The 25813-nt window shown below is 41.2% G+C and overlaps 1 pseudogene; it reads right to left on the bottom strand.

The window, feature by feature from the left end:
* Nucleotides 1-3258: 3258 nt before the first annotated feature.
* LOC122739040 lies at nt 3259-4123 on the bottom strand (annotated as a pseudogene).
* Between the last annotated feature and the right edge of the window lie 21690 nt (nt 4124-25813).

Genomic DNA, 25813 nt, shown 5'->3' with positions numbered 1-25813 from the left:
GGGAGAGCAGGTTCAGATAGAGCAGTTCAATGATATCACCAGAAGAAATTAGGGGTCTTGCATTATCAGAGGCAAGAACTGCCCCTTTGCATGTGTACCTTGGCCGTACATATTTCCTATGTTTTTGCCCTCTTCACACATGTTCTCTAGGAACATCCTATCTCCTCCTTGATTTTAAAAAGTATCTGTGTGGGTATTTGTGGAAGAATGTGCTGTCAGGTTTATGGGTGGGTGGGTTGATAGAGGAGTTGCTACTTTCCTTACTGTGCTATGCTAATTTTGTCCTCTGGCTTGCCAATAAAAGTAAACACAATAGTGGCTAATGAACTATGTCTGTGATTGAACGTGGACCCACAGAGTACCTTGGCTCACATATGGGGGCACTTTGATGTGAATAGGTATGCCCCAAGAAGCTACATTAGTTATCTTTTCATGTGAACATGTCCTTTCTCTCCAACTACTTCTTTGTACTTATCCTTCTTTCCAACTTATCTTTTGTTGTACACATCTCAATGTCTTACCCCATGTATTTACCCCCATTCATCTTTTTTCATGATCTTAGCTGCCTAGGCTTCAAAAACTATCAAATGAGATAATATATCTAAAGCATTTCATAAACCTTAAAGTGCTATATAAATATTAGCTATTATTATTATCGTTGTTGTTGTTGTTAGTAGCAGCAGTATTACACAGGACCCTAGCTGCCAATCCCTACTCTACAAGAAAAAATTTCACTATCTTTGCAAGGAAAAAAAAAAAAACAAATTTAATGAAGATGCTGCTGCCAATTAAGACGGTTTGACACCAGGGCTTCAGAGGATCACAGGTTAAAAAGCTGGACCTTATATTTCATCTAGTTTAGCTTCCTCATTTTAAAGGCAAGGAAACTAATACCCAGAGACCATAAGTGACTTGCCCTAAACCACAAAGGTAATAACTGGCCGGGCTGGGATTTAGCTACATGTCCCTGATTCTACATGCATTGTTCTTTCTTTCTACTGTGCCACACTGTCCTCAGCTGATGACCCCTCTCTGAGCCCAGTGACATTAGCCAGGCCTTTCTGACTAACTTTAAAGAACAGGAGGTTTTGATGGTGAGCTGTTTATACAATATGCAAAGCATGCTTTTCTTCTTAAGGAGATAAGAATCTTTACATAACCCATTTTTCCTTTAACACTAATCCCTTGCCTGGATTAAAGAATCTTAAAACATCTGGAGGGGCTTGGTTGACAGATGCATGGAAAAAACTACTCAAGAGGAGGACATATGATACACTAAACTTCTAAATGTATTATTTCTGCTAGGAAGTAACCCATTTTTTTCCTGCCTCCTTCTGAAACATATTATATTGTTAACATTTAATTTTTTTTTTCCTGATGAGGCGATTTGGTTCTTAGTTCAATGGAAATGACACTGAATTTGAAGTTAGAAAACCTGACATCAAATCATGGTTTGGTCCCTTTACAAGGCATTTTCTCTTTCCCCCTGAAAATGAGGTCAGGTGCACAAGATGTGTTAAGGTACCTTCCATCTCTAAATTCTATGATATTATGAGAGAGTCTTTAGAAAAAATCAACATGATTTCAAATGGGTTATTATTATTATTATTATTATTTTGCAGGGCAATGAGGGGTAAGTGACTTGCCCAGGGTTACACAGCTAGTGTCAAGTGTCTGAGGTTGGATTTGAACTCAGGTCCTCCTGAATCCAGGGCCAGTGCTTTATCCACTGTGCCACCTAGCTGCTCCCAGGTTATTTCTAATACTCAAAGACACATGTGCCCTTTCCTCCTTTTCTAGATTCTTTTTCAAAATTAGTTATGCTTTTAGGTTCTTCCTACCTGGAGCTACTGGCTCCACTGTGAAATATCTATTGTGAGAACTATCTGGCTACTCAGTGTTCATTACTGGATGGATACTTTAGGTTAAACTTTACTCATGTGGAGCTGACTCAGGGGTTTCCTATACTTATCAATTTCTTTTATTTGTAGCACCCCTCTTCCCTCTACTTCCAATTTACACTTGACCTGGCCTTTGGATCCCAGAGAATGGCTGCTGCCTTGGGTTCTTTTTTTTTTTTCTGCCTTGGGTTCTAAAGGTAACCCTGGATGTAGCTACTCCGCCATTATAGCTCATAAACCCCTTCACTAATATACTTCTCATCAGCAAACAGCTGGTTGACACACTTAACACTTAGCAAAGGCATTTAGTAATCTGGCATAGTAAAAGCTATAGTTACAAAACATTTTCTCTACCATACTAGGGGCCTACCCTCTCACAAAAACACCTACAGCATCCATGGGAACAGTGGGCTCAGAAGTAGAATTAGAGAATGATTGATATGAAGAACATTTACTTGATAGGGTACTTGCATGCCAAAGTCAGTTCAAAACTCCTTGTCTTGCAGGGCCTGGAAGTCTTTCTCTCTTTACAGGGTCTGCTCACAGGTATTTTTTTTTTGTGGGGCAATGGGGGTTAAGTGACTTGCCCAGGGTCACACAGCTGGTAAGTGTCAAGTGTCTGAGGTTGGATTTGAACTCAGGTACTCCTGACTCCAGGGCCGGTGCTCTATCCACTGTGCCACCTAGCTGCCCTGCTCACAGGTATTCTTAAACACAGCATCTGTTCCAGAAGGATTGTTTGGTTAGACTTTCCCCTCTCTGGATGCGTAGGTCTGCTCCTTTTCATCATCTGAGCCTCTTCACTGCTGCTAGGAATTGCACTTCTTGAAACTGCTTTTTTCCTTGGGTAACTATCTCTCTTTTTTTCTGGTTTTATAGAGTGCACATGCCTGCTGAAAACAGTTTTTCTCTCTCTCTCTTTTTTTCCCTCCCTTCCCCAACTTTCAGAAGCCAACGCAGGACTGAGGAAGAGGAACCAGTCCCCTTTCCCCACCAGAGTTGTTCTAATTCAATAAAAACTCACATGTAAGTCACATTACAAAAACAGCAAAGATATAGGCCCTCACCCCTCTCCCCTCCCCAGCAAAGTGAAGGATGCTGCATTCCTACAGATAGCATGTCCTAGCCTGGTTTCCAGGCCTCCAATGCAGGCTCTTTCCCCAATGGGAAGCGGGGGTGGGGTGGGGGGCAAGATACCCCTAACCACAGTTCCCTAAAGCAGCTTTCCCCTTATATAGTGGAACTAAGCCCAGGGACACGAAGCACAGAGGGGCCGTCTGGCCCAGGCAGGGGAGTGCTGGGCCAGGGCCAGGGTCAGGGAGATGTGCATTCAGGAGAGGGAGGGGTAGGAGGCAGCTCAGAAGGCTCCTGTGTAGCCGAAACGATTTCAGTCGCCCTAGGTGAGGGTCAGGGCCAGGGCAAGGCTGGGCTTCCGTTCCAAGTCCTCACTGGGGCTGGGCTGAGGGGGACAAACCTTGAAGAAGTCTGAGACATAGCGTACAGTGAGCCCGGGCGACAAGCACCCTCCGTAGGAGACTGGTCAGCACGGTGCTCCAGTGGTGCTTGTAGTGGGCCACTCTCCCTCTATATCCCATGTAGAGGGCAAAGGCCACCAGGAAGAACTGGATGGTGGGTCTCAGCAGGCTTGCCCACCGCCAAGCAGAGATGGGCCTGCACGTACAATGCAAGGAAGACCATGTAGTACATGCCAAAGGAGGAGTGGCCCGAATAGAAAGACAACCTGGACTCACTGACATTTGCAGGACTTCCCCAACACACGGCCTCAGGTTGAACATAGCCAGAGCAGTTGACTCGAGACCAGCAAGGATCCCAGACAGCTAAGAAGTTGGGGCAAAGGTGGCCAATTATGTACTTGGCTAGATCAGTCAAGGATTGGCTCACACTTGCCCCAAAGAGATAGGTGCCCAGGGCCTCGTAGAGGGCAGCCACATAGTTGTTGAGGTCTGAATGAGAGTAGAGGTGCTCTGTGTAGACTAGGTAGGCCTCTCCAGATGAGACAATGACGACGCTGACAGTGATGGTAATGCCAGCCAGGAGGCCATGGGTAAAAGTGTCAGGGCGGTAGGGGTATCGGATGGTGCCATCACTACAATAGAAGCCCCTCTTGGAGGGAGAATTCACCAGTGTCAGGATGATAAAGGGCAGAGAAGCGACCACAAGGCATACCCGTCGAGCACCACGAACACCTTGTTCCTCTCCATGCCCGGCCTGTCCCAGCCTGGCCCTGGATAGCTGACTCCAAAGAACCAGGACATGGATTAGTTTTTAGGTCTTTTCATTAGCTGATGAAATTTTTCAAAAGCTGCTAGTCTCTGCCATTGGTTTGGACTCTGCTATTTGTGTTGGTCTCATCATCTGTTCTCCAAGTCTGGGACATTCTGAGGGCATTGGTCCTCTCCTCTTGCTTTAACATTCACCTCCTCATTCTGTTATTACATCGCCATTGGTCCCCTTTTGGTTTCAACTCTCCTACTACCAATCCTGGTCACAACAGATAAAGGCTTAGGTTGTAGTTACTGATAACAGAGGCCAGAGCTCCTATCTGCTGGTGTTTACCTGGTTGTCAGGCAGGGAGCCTCAGTCTCTTTTTTCTTTTTTTTGGGGGGGGGGTAGGGCAATGGGGGTTAAGTGACTTGCCCAAGGTCACACAGGTAATAAGTGTCAAGTGTCTGAGCCCAGATTTGAACTCAGGCACTCCTGAATCCAAGGCCAGTGCTTTATCCACAATGCCACCTAGCTGCCTTTGAGCCTCAGTCTCATTGTCATGTGTCTCTCTACTACTTGTGCCTGAGAATGACTGGCAGGAAGTGACTCTCAAGCAATGGAAAAGAAAATAGGCACCTTTAGAAATCTGTGTGTCAAACACTTGGTTCCTACTGCTTTACCTTGTCTTGACAATCTGTTTCCCCATTCTGCTTCCCCTTGTAGAGAACTTATGAAGGCTTCCTTCACTTTTGACAGGAGTGAAATGCTGTTATAAAAACATCTGCTAAATAAGGAGAGAAATTTGACATCATTGACCTAATTGAGATTTGGTGGGATGAGATCCATGATTAGAATATGACTAATGATAGATATTGTTCATTCAAAAAGGAAAATGATAAGTAAGGATCTGGTGGTGAGAAGGGGAAAAGGGAGGGTAGAGTAGAATAAATATTAAGAAATATTCTCCAATTTGGAAACCCAGGAACCAGAAAAGGGAAACATGGGAAACATTTAGATGACAATAAAAGGAGACAGAAACAAAAGTAATATTGTCAATGCACTATATACTATAGACCACCTGGACAGAGGGAAGAAATAGGTGAATCATTTGAAAATAATTATAAGCCTGATTTAGAATGATATATTTGTTAATGGGTGACTTCAGTTATTTTGAATCTGCTGTCCCTCTTTTTCTCTGAAAAATCATAACAAGAAATAATTTCTTACTTGGCCAGAATGATAATTTCATCATTCAGAACATGGAGGAATGAATAAAAAAGAATTTCTATTCTCAACCTGATTTTTTCACTCACAGTTAAGAACTGGATCCCATGATGTAAACCTTAGGAGTAAGAGGTCACTCCAGTTTAGAATTTGTGAAAAAGGACAGGAAATACAAGCACAGTCTGACATGCACCTTAGATTTGGGGAGAATAGATTTCAAAGGGTTCAGAGAAAAGATAGTTTGAATTCCATAGCCTAAAATTCTAGAGGGAAGGTCATCTAGGGAGAAAAGATGGGAGGCTTTTAAAAATAAAATTATAGAGACTCAAAGAGAAACAATTCTTATGTGAATGAAAAGGTGAGATGTCTAAAGAGGATGACATGGATGGACAGGAATCTCATGAGCCAATTTATTTTTTAAAATGTTTAAAAAAGAATTATAAAAGTTGGAAGTAAGGGTGGCTAAATGGAAGAGGAATGCAAAAGCATGTCATGGTACTATAAAAATAGAGTCCTGTTACATTGAGGAAAAGAGAGAAATCAAAGTAGAGATGAGATAAGAAGATGGATGGGATAATGATACTAGATGATGGAGAAAAGATGGAGTTGTTAAACTCTTATTTGCTTCTGTTTTTCTTGGCCAAGGAGAATGGAAAAGACAGAACAAAAATAAATAATTAGAGTCAAAACCTGAGATAGAGAGTGTCTTAATAAGTTCAAGTCATAAAACCCAGGCAAACTACACCTCAGGGAACTGAAAGACCTGTAAGACATGATTGGTGAGATACTATTGTTGAGCTTTGTAATATCATACAAGATGGTGGAAGGACTTAAAGGCCAGGAAAAGAGCAAATATAACTTTAAAAAAAAAAAAGGAAAGAGAGTCAAACCAGTATACTACAAGCCAATGAGTTTGACTTTGATTTTTGGAAAAATTCTAGATTTTATTATTAAATGAATGGTTTGTGAATAGGTGGGGGTAATGACAAAAAATCATCATGGCTACTTGAAGTATAGATTATACCAAACTAGCCTCATGTCCCTGAAAGATGTGAACTAGAAGATAGAACTGGTTGACTGGGCCAACCCAAAGAGTAGTAATTAATAGTTCGATGTCAATTTGTAGGGAAGTGTCTAGTAGAGTGTCCAAAGGATCTGAGCTTGACCACATATTAATTATTTAACATTTATATTAATAATATGTTTATCAATGACTTGAATAAAGACATGCTTAACAAATTTTCAGGTAACACAAGGGTAGGAGATATGGCTACCATGATGGGATTTGAGAAGACCTCCTTAGATTAGAATACTGAGCTGAATCTAGTCATTTGGAATTTAATGAGGACAAACATAAATTCTTATACTTTGTATTAAAAAATCAAGTTTACAAATACAGGGTAGATTGTTCCGTCAAGGAAACATTTTGTTTCTTGAGGAACAACAGGCTAAACTGTCTAAATTATCTAATGAGTGGTCGCCAATCAATTACAAGCTTTAGCAAGAGTTAGACTTTTAAGCATTTATTAAGGAGAATAAGAATTTGGTAAAGAGAGAGAAAAAGGCCTAGATTCCTATCTATTAAAGGGAGAGCACATTTTTAGCTCCCTTCTCCGCCAGAGTCCAGAGGAAAGAGAGTGAGACCGAGCGCCAGTCTCTTCCTTCCTCCTCCCACTAGTCCGTGTCACTTCCTGAAGCCTGGTCTTGCCCTCAAAGACCTTTGCTTCATGGGCAGAACTCTTCTACAGTAAGTATCCAGCAGGTGGCGTCATTCCAATCGTTACAAGATGTATAGCTGATAAAAACATTAGCATTTATATAGTGTTTTAAGGTTTGCAAAGCACTTTACAAATATTTCATTTTATCTTCACAACAACTCTGGGAGGTTAGGTGTCATTATTATCCTCATTTTTACAGGAGAAAATTGAGGCATACAGAGAATAAGTGACTTGCCCAGATTCACAATTCTAGTCAGTATCCGAGGCCAGTATGAACTCAGGTATTCCTGACCCTAGATCTGATGCCCCATAACTGCTTCTAGAGAGCAGGCTGAAAAAAAATGATTTGGGTTTTTTGGTGGACTGCAAGATCAATATGAATCTACAACGTAATAAATCAGTTGAAAAAGCTAACATGATACTTGGTTACACTAAGAGAAACAAATTATCTAGGGCCCTGCCCTGGTCAGACCACACCTAGAGTATTGTGTTCAGTTCTGGATGTCATATTTTAAAAATAATATTGATAATCTGGATAATTTAGGGAGGGCTGGCCATGATGATGAAGGACTGTGAGATTGTATTATATGTTATAGGAAATAGAGATTTTTGACCTAGAGAAAAGGAGGCATAAGAATCCAATAGCAGGTTTCAGTTCTACTTAATTTCTTTGGCCAAAGAGAGCAGAACTAGAAGAAATGAGATGTTACAGAGAGAGATGTAAATTTGATGATGAAATGAAATATTCCTAACAGAAGTATCCAAAAATGTAACCAGAAACTATAAGGGATCTATTAGCAAAGGTCAGGTGACCTTTGGTCATCTTCGTGGGCTTTGCCATAGAGGGGATTCTTATACAAGTACTAGTTGGAGCAGACATCCTTTGAGGTCCTTTCCACTCTGAGATGTTGTGAATCTGTGAACCAACTTGTTCAAGGTCATACCGATTGGAGGGGAAGGGAAAGAAAAGAGAATAAACATTTATGTAGTACCTACTATATGTCAGGCATTGTGCCAAACACTTTTTATAAATATTATCTCATCTGATTCTCACAACAACCCAGAGAAGGAGGTTCTATTATATCTCTATTTTATACTACAGCAAATAGTGGTTAAATGAAATACCCTGGGTCATATGACAGTAAGTATCTGAAGCCAGATTTGCATTTAGGTTTCCTGACTCCCAGTCCCACTAGCAGAGGCATAATTCAAACTCAGGTCTTTTGATTTGACATCCAGTGCTCTTTCTACAATGCACATTTTAGAAACAAGTTATATTTTAGGAGAGGGAGAGATTAATTGGGGGAGGAGGGATACAAATCAGGGAAGATTTAAACTTGGCCATGACTAGACAGGTAACAAGCATCAAATCTAGAGGGGGAGGAATGCTAGTAAACCTAGCCTAACCATCTTAATGCAGTTTGATTGTCTATTTCCGGTGAAAATGTTGGGGCTAACTGCAGTGGCCAGACAGTTACTCCAGCTATCGACTTCACTTAAATACTTTGGAACTGTCGATTAGGCAGGTTTATGATATCAGATTATGATATCAAATAATTGGCTTGATTGATTTTTTAAATGGAATTGACATATGTTTGTGCTGTGTGAGGCATGGAATTAAATAATTTTATGGAGCAGTAACAAAGCTACTGATCCATAGAAGCAACCAAGGAATGCAAGCATTTTTTCCTATAGCCTCATGCCCAGAGAATCATAAACATGGGACTGGCCTTATTAAGCACTGACTGTATACTAGGCATTGTGCAAAGCCACAAAGATACATGAAAGGCAAAAACACTGTTCCTGATCTCAATTAATGCACATTCTAATGGGGAGACAGCATAGAACTAATTAGGTACAGGATATATACAAAGTAGATGAAAGGTAATCATAGAAAAGAAGGTACTAGGTTTAAGGGGACCTGGGATCCAGGAGGTGGAAGGTGGGATTTGAGTTGAGTCTTGAAAGAAGTCAGGGATGATAAAGGAAAGATGTGAGGAGGGAAAGCATACCCGACATGGAGACAGCCAAAGGAAAGGCACAGAGAGAGGAGAGAGGGTATCAGCCGGGTACAGAGAGTGGCAAATAGGCTGGATCTTAGTGTATATGCAGGGAAAGCAAGTTCAGGGAAACTGGAAAGGGGAAGGTTTTATGAAGACCTTAAATGCCAATCAGAAGACTTTATATTTGATACTGGAGTTAATGGAAAGCCACTGGAGATTATTAAGTGGGGATGAGGTTAACGTGGTTAGACCTGTGATCTAGGAAAATCCCTTTGGCATCTGAGTGGATGATGGAGTGGAGTGGGGAGATAAGTTGTGGCAGGAAGACCAATGAGAAGGTGATTGCAATAATCCAGGTGAAAGGCAAGGTAGGCCTGAACTAGAATTGTCGCAATGCAAGTAGAGACAAGGGGACATGTACATTTTAATCATGTAGAAAAAGAAAATACAGACAAAAAAACCCCCACAAAAAATAAAGTAAAAAATAGTGTGTTTCAATCTGCATTCGGACTTCTATCAGTTCTTTTTCTGGAAGTGGCTAGCCTTTTTCATCTTGTATATATGAGAATATGTTTGACCTGATTGCACATGTATAACTCTATCAGATTACTTACTGTTTTAAGGAAGGGGGGGGAAAGGGAAGGAAGGATAGAATTGGGAACTTCAAACTTTAAAAAAAAACCTGAAAGCTAAAAATTGTTTTATATGTAATTGGGGGGAAAATAAAATGTTATTTAAAAAATGAGTATGTACAAGAGATGTTGGAAAAGTAGAAATGACAAGATTTGGCAACAGTTTGAAAATATGGAATGAATCAGATGAGTCAAGGATAATACCATAGTTTGAAGCCTGAGTGACTAGTAGGAGGGTGGTATCCTACAGTAACAGGCAAGTTTAGAAGAGGGGTGGGGGCTTTTGGGGGGGAGGATATAAAGATAAATAGTTCAATATTTGGATGTATTGAGCTTGACATGCTTATGGAACATTTAGTTTAAGATGTCCAAAAGGTATTGGTTACTTGGGACTATAGCACAGGAAAGAGACTAGGGCTAGATATATAGATCTGGGAATCATCTGCATAGAGATGATAATTGAACCCATGGGAATTGATGAGATCACCAAGTGAGATAGCATAGAGAGATAATAGAAGAAGGCCCAAGACAGAGCCTGGGGGATACATACAGTTAGTGAACATGACATAGATGAAGAACCAACTAAGGAGACAGAGAAGAAGCAATCATATAAACAGAAGGAGAGAGAAGTGTCAAAGATTTGAAGTCTGGGAAGCCTGTCTAGACCACCTCCCCCCAAAAAAAACCCAAAACCCAAAACCACCTTAAACCCCATTGTTCTTATTTGTTTATTGTTTTCTCTTGTGGAAAGATTGCTTTTTCTTTTTTCCTTTAAAAAAATGCGAGAGGGGTAGTTAGGTGGCTAAATAGATAGAGCACCAGCCTTGGAGTCAGGAGGACCTGGGTTCAAATCTAACCTCAGACACTAACTAGCTGTGTGACCCTGGGCAAGTCACTTAACCCTTTGAAATTACCTTGAAATAAAAAATACATACATACATATATATATATAAATTTTTTTTTTTTACAGTTGCAGATGCTGATTAATAGTGCAGAAAAGGTGGGGCAGCTAGGTGGCGCAGTGGATAGAGCACAGGCCCTGGAGTCAGGAGTACCTGAGTTCAAATCCGGCCTTAGACACTTAACACTTACTAGCTGTGTGACCCTGGGCAAGTCACTTAACCCCAATTGCCTCACTAAAAAAAAAAAAAATTAAAAAAAAATAGTGCAGAAAAGGACAACTATTTTGTAGCCATATTCTTCTTGGCTCAACTTGTTTCCCCATCTGGGAAAACTGCTTATAAAATAATTTATTAGCCAAACTGAAGACCATTTTCTTTCTTCAAGCTCTTGGGGCTATGAACTTTAACTTCCTCTTTGGCCCTATTTGAAAACAAACAAAAAAGAGTCAAGATCTTGATGTGAGTTTGGCTTCAGTTTACACTGCTTTGTGGGTTTTGTTTTTTCCAGAGTTTTTGGCTGCCTTTTCAGAAACTCCAGGGAGATGGTTTAGAAGTAAAGGGCGTAAAGGAAGCAACTTCTGTGTATTTTCTAATACTTACAATCAGTCTCTTGTAATAAGAAGAGACAACTATCTTTTGTTTATAGCTTATGTATTTCTCTGCCTAAAGGTAGAAGTTTGTACCAGAAAACCTTGTTCTGATCCCTTCCAGAGATGCAGTTCCATGGGTGCTACAGTCTGGTTCTCAGACCCAGTTAGAAGCAATAGTTTTTGGAGTTTTTTTGTTTGTTTGTTTTTTTGCAGGGCTATGGGGGTTAAGTGACTTGCCCAGGGTCACACAGTTAGTAAGTGTCAAGTGTCTGAGGTCAGATTTGAACTCAGGTCCTCCTGAATCCAGGGCCGGTGCTTTATTCACTGCGCCACCTAGCTGCCACCTAGCTGCCCCCTAGAAGCAATAGTTTTTAACGGAATTATAAAGCTGAGGTTATCTAATTTCTTGCCTCCAATAATAATGACAACAAAGAGAAGTCTAGATTTATAAAATAGTAGTACAAAGTGGAAAAAATATCAAGCCAGCAGGAGAATTATAGACACTATGACTATGTGACAGTAGAAGTGAATGACTTAATAGAAAAGAAGGATCCTCATGAAGACTTAGAGGGAGCAACTGACAAATCCTTCTTGTACTTTATCCATTGCCATTAATTAATTTAAATGTAAATAAGGGAACTAAGTTTTAGTTGGTTGTATCAATGCTGAATATCAAACTTTTAGTGTTTGGGGGTTTTGTTTTATTGTTGTTTGTTGTTGTTGTTTTGGAAGAGTAGCTTACATAGAGCATTTAACTCTTTCAAAATGTTTTCTTGTCCATTATCCCATGTAGAAACACTTTTGGAGCAGGAAGAGACCTTTGCAATACTGTAATGCAACTAATTTATTTTACAGAGGAGAAAACTGGGGCCCAGAGAGGATACAAAGCTAGTTAAGGAGAAGGCCAGGAGAATCTAAGTCTCCTAACAACCAGTTCAGTGTTCTTTCTATTACTAAATATTATCTCTTGTGTCTTGACCCTCAAAACCCATGGGGCAGATTTAAAAAAAAATCATCATAAATAAATATTTATTTAGCACTTACTATGTGCGTGGCACAGTGAATAGAGTGCTAGGCCTGGAATTAGAAAGACTTCTCTTCCTAAATTCAAATCTGGCTTCAGCCACTAGTTGTATGTATGACCCAGGGCAAGTCACTTGACCTTTTTTGGCCTCAGTTTCTTCATCTATACAATAAGCTGTAGAAAGAAATGGCAAACTACTTCAGAATTCTTGCCTAGAAAACCCCAAATGGGGTCACAGAGTTGGACATGACTGAAATGACTGAATAACAACAATGCCCCAGGCACTGTGCTAAGTGCTCTGCATGTAAACAAAGACAAATAAACAAGGTTTTGTCCCCAAGGAGCTCACATTCTAAAGGGGAAGACAACATGCAAAGGATGACATATATAGAAGATATATACAGAATCAATGAAAGGCATTCTCAGATATGATGGGCAGGAGGATCATGAAAGGCCTCCTATAGGAGTTGGGATTTGGCCAAGAAAGTCAGGAGGCAGTTAAGGGGAAAGAGCATTATGACAAGTAGAATTAGGCCCATATTGTGGGTGAGGGAACAAAGCCACTGAGAAGCAAGTTGTGAATTATCCAAAATAATACTTAGAGGCAGGGTAGGACTCCAATTCAGATGGGAAATTTCCTTCCTCTCTTGTAGTGCATTCCTTTCTCTGAGGAATGTATGTTAACTTTTTTTTTATCCTCCTGAATTTGTCCTCGACTTAATTTTTCTAGAGAAATTTTGTGCTCCTTCTTTTCAAAGAAAGATGGAATCCCTTCTCAACACCCCCCCACACACACACATCTGAGCATATACACATTACACACATATACATGTGTATACACGTACACACATACACACATATAGACACTCCTGCCAGCTGCAATGTGGAGAGCTCACATTTAAGGAGGTTAAGAGGTGTATTAACCTTTTCCCCATTTCAGATCATTGCATGGCCAACAGTTACCACCTAAATAAAGAAGAAATTCCCCAGTGCCAGGAAAACAGTAAAAGAAGAGCCAGAATCCCCTTAAATCAAGAAGGCCATATCTATGCTCCTATAGAAGTTATTCCCCCTGCTTGTTAAGACGCCTCCCTCCCAAAGTTTAATCTCGGGCACGCAGTACATTCTGTCTGTTTTACATTGTAATATGGAATTTGGTGTGTGCTGTCCTATATATATTGATTTTGCTCTATTTTACTGGCTTTAACTTAATGACTAGAAAACCCATATAAATAAAATTTCCTTTAAAAAAGCAGGAAGATCAATGAGAAAGCCATCGGGCAGAGGATCACTATTCTACGAGCTGGTGGGGGGAAATCCCTCTGGGGTAACTCACCAGTCATAGCTCACGGACAAGTGAAGCCCAAAATACATTTTCAAGAGAGGCTGATTGAGGAGTGCAGGAGGTTTTGCACTGGGACTGGGCAGCTTTTCCAATAAAGGGGAGAAAAAACTCCCCACCTCCCACCTCAGGAAATGTCCCACTTTATATGCCTGTCTCTAGGTTGTAAAACTGGAAAAATTTAAAACATATTATTCTTCTTTTCCAATACGTAATGGGCTAGGGCCAGGCACCATGACCTTTAGGGGCTGACCAATGCTTCAAGCCATAAAGACATCCCCCAGCCTGGCAGGTTGGGAGCATCAGGGGAAATCCAAACCAAGATTGCAGAGGGGAACAGAAGTGGCTCCCTTCCCTTCATACCTCTTATTTATAACACTGAACCCCCTACAGAGATATGAGGAAACAGGCACATATTTTCATAGAAGATAAAGGTGACTTTTCCTCTCCCTTCCCCTCCAAATGCGCAAGAAAATGGTTACAGCTTTATTCACTGAATTTTAGCTATGAAAATATGCCAACTGCTGGCTTATTTTAAAATCTGGACTTGTTAGAGTTGGACAGTGGTAAGATGGGAGAGGTTTTTTTTGTTTTGGTTTTTTTGTGAGGCAGTTGGGGTTAAGTGACTTGCCCAGGGTCACACAGCTAGTAAGTGTTAAGTGTCTGAGGCCGGATTCGAACTAAGGTACTCCTGAATCCAGGGCTGGTGCTCTATCCACTGCACCATCTAGCTGCCCCCGATGGGAGAGTTTTAAGAGAGATTTAATTTTATTCTGCTTCTGAATAGGAAAACATCCCCAAACACCTTCTTTTCCCTATTCTTCCCTTTCACCTTGATTCTTCCTCTTTAGTTCTTTAGACAGAGAACATGGGTTAGATATTGCCTCTATTAGCATACCCCTCTTTGTGGACATCTTCATATTCTGATTAACAGTGGCCTGTCAGAAGACTAGGATACTAAACTTGGCTCTAGCATTGGTTTCCTGTAAGATCATGCTTCAAATCCTTGCCACTTCTGGGACCTCAGTTTCCCAAATTATTCCTGTTGTTGTTCAGTCTTTTCCAACACTTCATGACCCTATTTGGGGTTTTCTCGCCCTAGATACTGGTGTGATTTACCTTTTCCTTCTCCAGCTCATTTTATAGATGAGGAAACTGAGCTAAATGGGGTTAAGTGACTTGCCCAGAATCATACAGCTAATAAGTGTCTAAAGCCAGATTTGAATTCAGGAAGATGAATCTTCCTGACTTCAGGACTGACACTCTATCCACTTCAACACCTAGCTGCCCAATTCCCAGATTATAAAAGGAGGCCATTGGATTAGAGGGCTTTTTAATGTGTGACATACTATGAGCTTCTTTGGCAGGGGTTTATGGAATGGTCCCCTTTGGTGGTCTGGTGAAGTCTATGGACTTCTCAGAAATGCATGGACTATAATATATAGGATTACCAAGGGAACTAATTATATCAAAATACAATTATAAAGATATTTTTAAAAACAAGTTCATGGACCCTGGGTTAAGAATTCCTATTCTGTGGAAAGACCAGTAGAGGAGAGTTCACAGGTGTGGGGCAGGAATATCATGTGTCAGCATTATAGAACCTAAGGGAGCCAGTTTGAATCAACACCTATATCTGAAGAACTGCCATATGGAAAAGGAATTGTTTAACATAGACAAGACTTCTCCTTCCTAAGGTAAGGATGGTCATACATCACCATCTTCATCTCTGTGGTTCATTTGCTTTGGTGGTCCCATTTCAAGGCTCAGACCTTGTACCTTCAATGGGCAAAAGGTAGATTTGTGATTCAAGGTAAGGAAAAACTTGGGGCAGCTAGGTGGTGCCATAGTCCACAGAGCACCAGGCCTGAAGTTTGGATGACTCATCTTCCTGAGTTCAAATATAACCTCAGACACTTACTAGCTCTGTGACCCTGGGCAACTCTGCCTCAGTTTCTCATCTGTAAAATTATCTGAAAAAGGAAATGGTAAACCACTCTAGTAGCTCTGTCAAGAAAATCCCAAATGGGGTCATGATGAGCCTGAAATGACTAAACAATAACAACGACAACAAAGGAAAAACTTTCTAACAACTAAAGCTCTTAGAGGAGGCAGTGTGGTGGAATTAAAAAAAAAAGTGGAGGAGTGGGGGTGAGAGGATTTGGAAAGAGTATCTAGGTTCAAATCTAAGCTCTATGACGTGTGGTCTTGGGAAAGTCACTTAATCTTTCTGTGTCTCAGTGCCCTCATCTGTAAAATAAGATTGGATTAGATGACTTTTAAGGTCCTTTGCAACTCTAAGTCTATGATCTTATGAGTTGTACACAATGGAACATGTTGGACGCATCAATAGAAAGATCTTCAATGGAAGCTCGTTGGATACTGAGCTTCCTGACATAAGGCATGCTCAAGCAGAAGCTGAATGGTCTTCTGTCTGGGATGATATAGAAGGGATTCTTGCATGGAGTGGGAGCTTGGACTAAATACTTCCAATTCTGTGATTTTATGATATTACGAACCTTGTGGAATTAATTCTTCTCTCTATGTCCCCACCTTCCTTCCTCCCCCACTCATCTCACTCAAATAGACCCATCAGGCTGACATGGCCCACCCTCCCTCGCTTCCCTTTCCTACCAGCTTCAGGCCATTAGCCTGATTACTAAGGGTTGGAGAGTTCAGACAAAAATGTCAATTTTCATTTGAAGAAATGATCCCATTTTCAGAGCAGTGTTTTCTTCTCTTTGCCTTTTTTGAGACACCCCCCTGACTGTGAAATCATTGCTCCCTGGGGGCTTGCAAATTTCAGGCTGCAGAGAGGTGCCAATAGCCTGGTAAGATTAACAAGGGTCAGCCTGGCTTTCCGGCTCCTCCTTCTGAGTCCCTGCTGGGGAGCCCATCTTAGCCATATTAACTATTACCTATTTCCTCTCCCGGGTTCATCATGAGCATTGGGCTCTTTATAGATTTATTGACAGGGCTTTGTCGTTAATCTCCTCAGGCCAGGAACAGCCCACGGGGGTCACTGGTAGGTCCAGTTCATACTCAAGAGTTTTCCTGACCGAGGTAAGGATGGTGATCCATCACCATTCACCTCCCCCACTTCTCTTCTTCACCCTCGTGGATTCACTGGCTTTGGTAGTCCCATTTCAAGGTTGGTTCTACCCAAAGGAAGGGTAGAGAATCACCTACCTAGTACAAGGGGAGGCAGAGGGACTTCCATTCAATCTATCTCTCCCACTAACATGTGCCTGTCCCTGGAATTCCTTCATCAATATCACTTCTGGAATGATACCAGACTCCGTGATGATAATAAGAGCCCTTCACATTTCAGTGGCACTTCATAGCCTTCAAAACATTTTCCTGCCTCCAGTACCCACTTTGTTTTTTATAATAAATACTTGTGTGAGGTATGCAGGGATGATCTTTTTGCAGATGAGAAAAGTGAATTCCAGAGGGATGGTGACTTATCCAAGGTCACACAGAAGTTTTAGGAGGTTTGATCAATCCTGAAAAAAACAACCACCTCTTCTACTTTTGCTGTTGATGTACCTACCATTTGCCATAGCACCATTTAAACATGAATGGGTAGGCAATTAGCTTAGATTTGAACCTAGATACTCTTTCTAAAATTGTTATTGTACAAAATTATTCTGCTAGTTCTCTTTACTTCACTCTGTATTAGTTCATACAAGTCTTTCCAAGTTTCTGTGAAACCATCCCCTCCCCTTCATTATTATTATTATTATTATTATTATTATTATTATTATTTTGCAGGGCAGTGAAGGTTAAGTGACTTGCCCAGGGTCACACAGCTAGTAAGTGTCAAGTGTCTAAGCCCGAATTTGAACTCAGGTCCTCTTGAATCCAGGGCCAGTGCTTTATCCACTGTGCCACCTAGATGCCCCATAAATTTTATTATTTTTGTTTGTTTGTGTTTTTTGGGCAATGAGGGTTAAGTGACTTGCCCAAAGTCATACAGCTAGTAAGTGTCAAGCATCTGAGGCCAGATTTGAACTCAGGTCCTCCTGAATCCAGGGCTGGCGCTTTATCCACTGAGCCACCTAGCTGCCCCCTTCATTATTTCTTACAGGATAATAGTATTCAATCCCATTCATATACCATAACTTGTTCAACTATTCCCAAATTGATGAACATCCCCTCAGTGTCCCATTCTTTGTCATCACAGAAAGAGCTGCTATAAATATTTCTGTATTTATGGATTCTTTTTCATTTTAAAATTTTCTTTCTTTTCTTTCCTTTTCTCTTCGGAGTATAGACCTAGTAGTGATATTGTTGGGCCAAAAAGTCTGCATAGTTTAATAGTTTTTGGTCATAGTCCCAAAGTGCTTTCTAGAAGGAGCTTGCAGTCTATTGGGTAAATACACCTTGTACAGTATATACAAAGTGATTTTTTTCTTGAGGGGCAGAGCTTGTGTAAAATGGTGGCAACCTTGAATGGAGCTAGGATTCTAAGAAACAGAAGTAAGGAGGTCAGTAGGGTATTCCAGACATGGGGTAGTGCTGGTGATCAGCCAGTGTAACTCATAGAAATGCACAGAAGCTGGATATAAAACTGTTTATGAGGATCAAGAAGTAGTCCAGGCTTGCTAGAAGTCAAGTGTGTAAGGGGGACTGCTGAGTGGCCAATATGGCTGATACCAGATGGTGAAGAGCTTTAAATGACAGACAAAGGAGTTTGTACTTGTCCTAGAGATGATAGGGAGACTGAGGCTATTTGATCAGGAGAGTGAGCATGATCAGATCTGCTCTTAAGGATGATTTTGGGGGGAGCTGTGTAAAGAATGAACTGGAGAAGGAAGAGACTGGAGGCAGGAGGAACAGTTATGAGGCAAGAAGTAATAAGAACCTAGCCTAGTGTAGTGGTCTTGTGGATGAAAAGAAGGGGGCAGACATGAGAAATGGCATGGAGGTAGAACCCACAAGACTGTGGATAAAAGGTGACTCTGAGGTAGAGAACATGGCTGACTGGATGCATGCTGGTGCTGTTGACAGAAAGAGGTAAATTAGGAAGAAGGGTGATTTTAGGGAGAAAGAGGTTGAGCTCTGTGTTGGACATGTTGAGTTTGAGATGCCTATGAGACATCAGAGGTTAAAGGACTTGTTCAAGGTTATAGTCTGAGTCAGCAATGTGTGGGCATGGAAGGAGTTATCCCCTAGTGTTTCATAGGAAAGGGAGGGAAGAGTAAAAAAGGAGCTTTCTTTAGGGGAGAGTCACATAGAAAGAACCCTACCTGATAGAGGTACACACAAGGCTACTTCATGCAGAGCCCAGAAGTGAGTGACTATTGGGATAGTACATGTAATACATGACAGATCTTAAAATACTACATAAATGTCAGTTATCAAATCATTGTTACTAATTTTGCTACTACCTAAGACGGATTGTACAGCAGGGCAGTCCACATGCTAGATAGGTTGGGAAGCAGTTTCTGAACTGAGTATGCCAATATGACTATATTTTTTCTCAATGAATACTAGGATTCCATTAACATATGACAGTATCTGTAACTCTTCAAAGGTGTTCATTTATTCCCCAGGTTTGTGGTTTTTTGGGAGAGAAGGTTCCCAAAGCATGCTTGCTGAGGGAGCTTCAGCTCCCAAGCTTATATGCTAAGTGATAGAAATAGAATAAGTAGGGAGAAGCCATCTTGACATTAAAAACCTTGCCACAGATAATCCATACAGGAGATAATCAAAATTGACTGTCAATCCACCTATCAGATTGGCTAAAATGACAAAAAAGGAAGATAATAAATGTTGGAGAAGCTGTGGGAAAATTGGAACACTAATGCATTGTTGGTGGAGCTGTGAGCTGATCCAACCATTCTGGAGAGCAATCTGGAATTATGCCCAAAGGGCAATAAAGCTGTGCATACCCTTTGACCCAGCAATTCCACTTTTAGGTCTTCTGCCCAAAGAAATCATGGAAGGGGGAAAGGGACCCACGTGTACAAAAATATTTATAGCTGCTCTTTACGTGGTAGCAAGGAATTGGAAGTTGAGGGGGTGCCCATCAATTGGGGAATGGCTGGACAAGTTGTGGTATATGAATACAATGGAATACTATTGTGCTGTAAGAAATGATGAGCAGGAAGAGTTCAGAGAAACCTGGAGGGTCTTAGGTGAGCTGATGATGAGTGAGATGAGCAGAACCAGAAGAACATTGTACACAGTATCATCAACATTGAGTGTTGACCTACTGTGATGGACTATATTCTTCTCACCAAGGCAATGGTACAGAAGAGTTCCAGGGAACTCATGATAGAAGAGGATCTCCAAATCCAAGAAAAAATAAGAAAGAAAGAACTGTGGAGTATAGATACTGATTGAACCATATTATTTCTTTTGTTTTGGGTGCTGTTGTTTTTTTTCTTCTATTTTGAGGTTTTGCATCACTGCTCTGATTCTTTCTCTTGTAACAGGATTAATGCAGAAATAGGATTAATGTTATTATGTGTATATATATATATGTGTGTGTATATATCTATATCTATATCTATATGTATAGAGATATATAGATATAACCTATATCAGATTACCTGCTGTCTAGGGGAGGGGGGGAGGGAGGGGAGGGAGGGAGAAAAATCTGAAATTGTAAAGCATGTATAAAAAAAAGTTGAGAACTATCTTTATATGTAACGGAAAAAATAAAATACCTTATACATTAAAAAAAAATTGACTGTCAATCACTGAAACCAATAAAACACAGAAAGGTTCAGAAAAGTGCTGGATTTAAAGTCAGAAAGGCTGACTTCAGACTTCAATTTTGCCCCCATTAGTTGTGTGACCTTAGGCAAGTCACTGTACCATATTTGAATCTCTGTTTTCTTATCTGTAAAAATGAAGAGGTTGTACTAGATGCTTTTTCTGAGGTCAATTCCAGTTCTAAATCTATGATCAAATGAAAGCAGGAAGTCATCTCTTCTCAGACTCCTCCGTAGGGCCACAGGCAATAAAACAAAATCAGCATGGATTACAAGAATTTTTTTTTCTTCTTTGCTACTAGCCCTTGGGGCCAGTGACTATTTGAAAGGCTAGGTTTAACATTTTGAGGTGGGAAAACAAAGGCAGGAACCTGGGGGCAAAGTTCAACAAGATCTTTTTGTTTGTTTTTGTTTTTTCAGGGCAACGGGGATTAAGTGACTGGCCCAGAGTCACACAGCTAGTAAGTGTCGAGTGTCTGAAGCTACATTTGAACTCAGGTCCTCTTGAATCCAGGGCTGGTGCTTTATCCACTGCACCACCTAGGTGCCCCCCAACAAGATCTTCAAAGTTCAAGATTAAGGACACATAATTCTCTCATGAATCATTTGCTCTTTATTCAACACCTTAAAAATGCACGTGCTTATTAAGTTAAAATTTCAGTCACCTACTCCAGACATATATTTCCATATTCTTCTTGCTAATATAATTGTGGAAATGGTTTGGGCTGGCCACTTGAAATGCAGGATGGTTGCCAAGCTAACCTTGTTTATTCAGGGTTTGAAGTGAGGTGGGACCAAAGGGGATGCTATCTCAGGTCTCCTCTATAGGGTTCTGAACTCATTCCACCATGTTTTAGTGGGTAAAACAGTTCCAGAATACCCTCAGTCTGTTTTCTTTTCTGGAAGAGGAAAGGTGTAGAGGAACTTGGTGGGTGGAGGTGGAAAGAATATTTTTTTTTTTTGCAGGGCTATGGGGGTTAAGTGTCTGCAGTCGGATTTGAACTCAGGTCCTCCTGAATCCAGGGCCGGTGCTCTATCCACTGTGCCACCTAGCTGCCCCCTGAAAGAATATTTCCTATTTCTCCTCTTTCTATTAAACTCTACCACTCACAAACTTTTTTCTGTCTTTTTGAACCAGACTTCCATTGGTGTAGGATAATCCCAGTGAACTCAACCAATGCAGCCCAGCAACTGTTCTCCAAATTAGTTTTAGGGAGTGGTGTGGTGAATTGAAAGATTAAATGACTTATCTAGGGGTCACACATCCTGTGTGTATTAGAGGCAGGACTTGAATCCAGGTTGGCTCTCTATTCATGAGCCATTATTATTATTATTAGCTATTTAAATATGGCTTCCACTGCTATGTTTAGGTAGGATCTGAGCTCTGGCTCACCTTTACAGAGAGTAAAAGAGGGCTATGTTGGCACTGACAACAGCCTAGCTGGGGGTGGGGCTAGAAGTGTCTTGACCCTCAAAACCTATGGAGATAAATAGGACAGATTTTTTAAAAATCATCATAAATAAGTATTTATTAAGCATTTGCTATATGTGTGGCACAGTGAATAGAGTACTAGTCCTGGAGACTTATCTTCCTAAATTCAAATCTGGCCTCAGAAGTATTCAGGGCCACCAAAGCTAAGCTATCTCTCTCTCTCTCCTAGTCTTTAATAATAATATTGGACATTTATACAGTGTAAAGTCCTTTAAATATATTTAAATATATTATCTCATTTTGTCCTTAAAATAATTCTGGGAGGTAGATGTTATTATTATCTCCATTTTATAGATAGGGAAACTGAGGCTGAGAGGTTAAGTGACTTGTCCAGAATTATATCTACCTACCATCTCTCACATATCTCTAGTCATGAGGTACAACTTGGTTCGGAAATGAAAGCTGTTTCTGTGTTCACTCTTAAGGTAGAGAGAAGCCCTTAGCTTACAGTCACTTTAGCCTCTTCCCACCAAACATTGGTAACAAAAAAAAGGCTATCACAAACAGTAAATCTCTATCAAAGAAAGCAGCAAACAGAAATTGGAAAAGTTATACAAATGAGAACGTACCAAAGAATATATAAGAGTAAATGAAATAAAATACCTCATACATTAAAAAAAAAAAAGAGTAAATGAGCTTTTTAGCTGCAAGCAAGAGAAGATCTCAGCTTAACCAAGGAGTGAGGTCATCGATCTCACCAAGGGGGGGAGGGGTTGCACTCTTTAGGGCTGAAGTGCTAGAAGTCAAGGAGTGATGGAGACCTGCTCCCCGACACACAAGTCTGCAGCTCTGGAGCCCTGGGGCCATCATTTAAAAGCCTATTGCTTCACTTCTCTCTCAATCTGTGTCTCTCTTAAGGTCCTTTCTTGAAGTGTCTCTCCATCCAACTACAGGTGGGCAGCATTTTGTTCAGCATTCTTTTAATCAACCAGGACTCATCTCCCTCCTGAGTACCCGCACATCACAGTACTTTCTTTTCCTTTTGAAAAACTGGCCACCTAGCCAGTGTGTGTGTGTGTGTGTGTGTGTGTGTGTGTATGAAGTGGGTATTATACAGCTACATCTCCTCTCTGCCCTGCCTTCCACCAATACCCCAAGCACCAACTCCAGCCTCCCAAGTTAGAGAGGTAAGTATGGAACAGATAAAAGGCTATCACCCATACCCGCAGCAAACAAACTTATGAATTCATTCCCATAAGAATTGGTACAGAATGGAAATTAAAATCAAAATGATTTCTTTTATGCTTTACAATTCACCAAACACTTTGACATTCATTATCCCTCATTACTGGAATACCCTTCTTTTTCATTTCTGCCTCATGGTGTCCTTGGCTTCCATGACAAATCTGCACCAATGCCGCCATCTGCAGTAGGCACTTCTGGGTCGACTCAGCTATTTCCTATCCAAGGTTACCTTGTGTCTTCTTTCTTTGAGTCTTGTGTATACTTATAGGGTGTATATATACATGCTTTATCCATCTGTAGAATGTAAACTTCTTTTTTTTTTGTTTTTTTTTTTAGGGAGACAATTGGGGTTAAGTGACTTGCCTAGGGTCACACAGCTAGTAAGTATTAAGTGTCTGAGGCCAGATTTGAACTCAGGTACTCCTGACTCCAGGGCCGGTGCTCTATCCACTGCGCCATCTAGCTGCCCCGAATGTAAACTTCTTGAAGGCAGGAACTTCCTTTTGTTTTCCCTGTATTTCTAGTGCTTACTACAGTCTCAGGCATATAATAGGCACTAAGTAAATATGTATTGATTGACTGACAAGCCTCCCGGTAACCCTGACAAGCAGGCAGGCTACACAGAAATCATTTTTCCATTTTACAAATGAGGAACTTCAGCCCCAGAGAATGAAAAAGACCTTCCCAAAGACACAGAACTAGTGAGTGGCAAAGGGGGGACAAGATTCCAGCTTTTTTTGATGCTTGGGCCAGTGCCTGCTTGCTTGCTTTCCCTTCCTTCCTTCCTTCCTTCCTTCCTTCCTTCCTTCCTTCCTTCCTTCCTTCCTTCCTTCCTTCCTTCCTTCCTTCCTTCCTTCCTTCCTTCCTTCCTTCCTTCCTTCCTTCCTTCCTTCCTTCCTTCCTTCCTTCCTTCCTTCCTTCCTTCCTTCCTTCCTCCCTCCCTCCCTCCCTCCCTCCCATTTGTGGGGTGTCCAAACCTGTGATTCCATCTACCTAGCAAATTCCCTCCACCAATGCAAATTTGCAACTTCTTATCAAGCCTCCTGGGGGTGCTAAGAGGCTAAGCAATTTGCCCATGGTCACACTGCTAACAGGACTTGAACCCAGGTCTTCTTACACCAAGGGACGCTTTCTCTCCATTATCCCAGGCTGTCTCTTTTTACATCACACCCATACGGAGATTTACATAAATTCATGGATGCCAAGGCTTCCTTATCTGTAAAATGAGGGCTGGTGTTTGGCTGTAATATTCAAGGATGTGCCATGGTTACCAAGGGAAGATTTTTTGGAGGGACAGGGGGGAGCCCCAATCAGGGAAAGCAGCTCCCTTCATGCCTCAGAGATATAATCCTGGGCTAGAGAGACTATGGGGCTGATCTCAGGGTGGGCCATTCCTTGTGTTCACAGAAAAACGGCCTCTCTTCTCTGGCTGGCACAGAGCCAAGCTCAAGCCTGGCCGGTCTTTGCTCCTTCCCCTTCCCCCCCCCCCCCAGCCACAAGAAAGGATTTACTGAGATTTACATACGAGTCAAGGTCATTGGAGACCTTCTGGTTAAAGATCCTGAGCAGGGAGCCATCTATCACGAAACATCCCTCTGAAATGAAGTAACTTAAATGTAATTAAAGAACACCATGGGTGTTTCAGTAATGAGGAAATCATTGACTCACTACAGCCGGGCCTGGGGGGGGGCAGGGGGCCAGGGAGCTTTGGGGAAGTTGGGGAGCCTGGTTAGAGTTTGCATTACATTCCAGGTAGGTGGGAGGGGGGGCCTACTAGGGAGGTGAATGACCCTCCTGATACCAGGAATTGGGAGTCTTCTCTCTAGCATTAGAACAGAAGATTCCAGATTTAGAGCTGGGAGGAACCACAGATGCTATTTGGTTCATTTTGGGACCAGGGAGATTAAGTAGTCACTCAATTTAGGTGATTGCCCACATTCCCACAGGTAGTGTCAGAGATTGGCACTAAAACTCCAGAGGGAGTCATCTACCCACTAGACTGACCGCACTTGACCTGGCCATACCCTCTCATACAGATGGTCTTTGTGACCAGTGGCATATGTTTTCTCCATGGCCATAGGCCAATCCCACAATTCCTAATTCTGCTCAGTTATTTTGCAGCTCTCTCTCTCTCTCTCTCTCTCTCTCTCTCTCTCTTATTATTGCCTTTCTCCAAATCTGCATAAACAAATTTTCCACTTTTCAGTGGAGGGAACTTTATATAAAGATTCTCTTGCTTTCTTCTCCCAGAACACAAAATAAATGGAAATATTGCAGTAATTTATATTATTTGATCTTCATAATAATGTGTTGCTATGCCCATTTGACAGTTGAAGAAATTGAGACTCGGGGTGTGAAGTGACTTGTTTAAACTTAAAGTTGGGTGACTTAGTGGGAAAGAATGGAGCTGGAACTAGATCTTGGGTCTCCTGATTCCTAGTTGTAATTTTTTCCTTTTCCCCCCATCTGCCTATAAATCTACCCAGGCAAGAAATCAACAACTTCTCTTTAAGCAATCTCTCCCTTCTCTCATTTCCGATAATGTACCCCAATAATATCATAGACCCAGTTTCTGAATAGTGAGATTATGCAGTATGCCTGACAGCTCTGGCTGTGAGCATGCAGACTGTTTCATCATCCCTTCCCCACTTTAGGCCCCCATGCTGCAATTTATTGGTGTTAGCCAGGTTAATGGAGTGTTGTTTTGCATATTTATGGTATCTTATTACTTCTCTTCTTAAGGGTGATGTCATGTCCTCCTGTTGGGGATTAATACCTGCTCCAGAATATTTCCATATGCACATTATTAAAATGATTTTCATGGTATTCATGATGGTTTCTGCATGCCA

This window comes from Dromiciops gliroides, chromosome 2 (assembly GCF_019393635.1).
Source record: "Dromiciops gliroides isolate mDroGli1 chromosome 2, mDroGli1.pri, whole genome shotgun sequence".
NCBI lineage: Eukaryota > Metazoa > Chordata > Mammalia > Microbiotheria > Microbiotheriidae > Dromiciops > Dromiciops gliroides.
Note: the sequence above shows the minus strand (reverse complement) of the source record. Positions and strands in the feature narration are given on the sequence as shown.